Raw genomic sequence first — 3,481 nt, forward strand, 5'->3', positions numbered from 1 at the left:
TCCATTCAAGGAAGCCTAGAAAAAGAAGCGATCAGCTTCTTTTTCTTTTTAAAATGAAGTCTGGGATCCCAGTACAGAGAGAGGGTGCTCCCCATGGACTGTGGCATGGTTACATGGATTCCATGTATTCATGGCCTGTCTTCTCTGCTCAGTTAAACCTAATACCTTCGCAGACACACCCAAGGGTGTATCTCCTAGGTGACTGCAGCCAAACTGACAGAGAAGATTCCCCCTCACAGGGGGATTAGGCATGGGCATATAGAAAAGGCTGATCCCGCTGAGCTAAGGCAGTGACCAGGACAGTACTCTCCACCATGACGAAGCAGACACAATGCCATTTATCTACTGGGAAGAAGGGGCAGCTAAGCGGACTTTTCCAGTATAGAGGAAGGCAGCTTGCAGAAGGACTAGGTGGAGGATGGCTACCTAGCCTCCTTCAGCGTGAGGGCTCTGCTGAGGCAATGCATAACACAGGGCCCAGGGGCCAGTTTGAGGGTTCGGCTACCCTTTTGAATCACTTTAGGATGCTATGTGATAGCTTTCAGGCATGTAGAAAAACTGCCTAACTTCCTCTAGCCCGCTTCCTCAATCTAGAGCACAAGCAGCCACATGCCCAGGCTGTCATGCAGGTAAAATGACCCAGTGCACGTGACAGAACTCTGCAGGACACCTGGCACCAGCATGCACCCATGAACTCCACCAGCTCAGTCGGTATCCGTTGCTCAACTCCCATGCTCTTGCAGACCACTGGTCTTAGCTGGTCCAAGTGTGGACTGCTGCGGACCTCCTCCTGCAGGCTCAGAGCTATAAAATGATGATCTGAATGAGTCCCTGTGGTGCTTTGAATGAGAATGGTCCCCACAGGCTCATATAATTGAACGTTTGGTCCCCCTAGTTTGTAGAAATGTTTGGGAAGGATTAGGAGGTGTGGCCTTGTTGGACGCGGTGTGTCATTGGGGGGTGGGCTTTGAGGTTCAAAAGCCCATTCCATTTTCACTTAGTCCTCTCTATCCCTCTCTGCCTCATGGTTGTTGTCTCAAGATGTGAGCTCTCAGCTACTGCTCCAGCACCATGGCTGCCTGGCTGCTGCCACATTCCCTGCCATGATGGTCATGGACTCACCCTATAAGCCCCTATAATCCCTTCTATAAGTTGCCTTGGTTAGGGTGTCTTAGCAGAGCAGTAGAATAGAAAAGTAACAGTCCCTCCCCATCAGCCATCCCTTCTTGGGCTGGACAGGCACACATCTCTGCAGGAAAGGTCAAATGTATCCCAATTTAAGAGTTCAGAACAAAGGCCCAGGGCACCTACACCACCTGCCCCATGGTGCTACCAACTACTTCCCTGAGGGTGGAAGAGGTGAATGATCCCCTCAGATCATATATATTTAAATATTTAAATATATTTAAAAATATTTTCATTATCTGGCTGGGCGGTGGTGGTGCATGCCATTAATCTCAGCACTTGGGAGGCAGAGCCAGGAGAATCTCTGTGAGTTCAAGGCCAGCCTGGTCTACAGAGTGAGATCCAGGACAGGCACCAAAGCTACATAGAGAAAACCTGTCTTGGAAAAACAAAAAACAAAACAAAACAAAAAATATTTTCATTATGAAGAGTGAAATAAGAGAAACTTTCTCATTAAATTTAAGATAGCCTGTGAATAACATGATAAGTGATATCTTGCTTTCTTGATACAGGGTCTCATGTAGCCCAGGCTGTCCTCAATCTCACTATAGAGTTGAGGGTGATCTTGTCTCTAACTTCCAAGTGATAGCCACACATCTAGTTCCACTGTGTTTTATTTTTTGTGGTGCCAGGGAACCGAACCCATGGCCTCCAGCGACATGCGCTCTTCCTCTGAGCTCTCTTAACCCTTAAAGTAGCTTTTAAGTTCTCATTATGTAGTTCAGACTGTCCTTGAACTTGGGATCTTCTTGCCTCAGCCTTCCAAGTGCTGTGATTACAGGTGTGTTTCACCAGGCTTGGCGTAAGATTCAGCATTGATTTTGTTGTTGATGCTGGCGATCATACCCAGGACCTCATTCATGCTAGGGAAGAGCTACCTCTGGGCTATACCCCCAGGCCCTGACTTTTTCTTACATTTGTGTGGGGGTGGGTAGGGGGGAAGAGAGACATGCACACCACATTCTAGAGGTCAGAGAACAATATGTGGGTGTAGGAGGTGGATCTCTCCCTCTACTATGTGGGTCCTGGGGGAATCAAACTCTAAATTTGTTTATTTGTGTGTGTGTGTGTGTGTATGTATTTTGCCTGCATGTATGTGTATGGACCATACACATGCCTAGTGCCCTTGGAGTTCAGAAAAGAGTGTAAGATCCCCTGGGACTGGAGTTACAGATAGTTATGAGGTGCCAAGTGGATGCTGGAAATGGAACCCAGTCCCCGCCACGAGCAACAAGTGCTCCTAACTGCTGAGCCATCTCTCTAGCCCCCATTTTTAGTAGCTAAATAATTTTGTTATTGGAAAAAACCGTTTCCTGTAAACCTGAGTGCTGGTATTACAGCTGTAGGTCACCATACCTGGGTGAGTTATAATTACACTGACCGATGTCAACCAAACCCTTATTAACGCAGGTTCTCACTCTCGTCCTACACCTGGTGAGATCACATCCTTCAGGGCTGGACAGGTCGTTAAACTAATATCACTTCTAACCAGAAGGTTAAAGTATCAGAAAATTCCATTTACCACAGTAAACAGCTTATAGTCCTGAAGATGTGGTCCTTACTGTGAAGAAAAGGGCTTCTCCCCTTGGTAAAAATCTCCAGGCAACACAATTTCCCTGTGGGCTACGTCTGTATTTAGGTATTAAAGGGAGGCAGTGGTGTGTGTGTGTGTGTGTGTGTGTGTGTGGTGAGGCTCTCAAGGTACAACACAGCATGTGAGAGAAAAAGTGTTTTGTGCTGGACAGTTTTATGCCAACTTGGCACAGGCTAGAATCATCAGAGTGGATGGAACCTTATTTGAGAAACTGCCTCATAAAATCAGGCTGTGGGCATGCCCATAGGTCATCAGTGATTGATGTGGGAAGGTGCAGCCCAGGGTGGGTGGGGCCACCCTGGGCTGGTGGGCCTGGTTCTCTAAGAAAGCAGAATCAGCAAGCCATGAAGAGCAAGTCAGTAAGCAGCACCCCTCCATGGCCTCTGCATCAGCTCCTGCCTCCAGGTTCCTGTCCTGCTTGAGTTCCTGTCCTGACTTCCTTCAGTGATGAACAGTGTTGTGGAAGAATGACTTAAATCTGGCCTGGTGGCCCACACCTTTAATCCCAGCACTCTGCAGACTGATCTCTGTGGGCCAGCCAGGGCTACAGTGTGCGCACACACACACACACACACACACACACACATCACAATATGATGACTTTACTCTTCTCCACCCAAGATTAACAGCTTGCCTGCCCCATTTCTTCTCTTAAACTCTAATAAAATTGTTCTCCAAAAAGGAAAAAAAGAAAAGGAAAAG

The sequence above is a fragment of the Peromyscus leucopus genome, chromosome 8b (genome assembly GCF_004664715.2).
Source record: "Peromyscus leucopus breed LL Stock chromosome 8b, UCI_PerLeu_2.1, whole genome shotgun sequence".
Lineage (NCBI taxonomy): Eukaryota > Metazoa > Chordata > Mammalia > Rodentia > Cricetidae > Peromyscus > Peromyscus leucopus.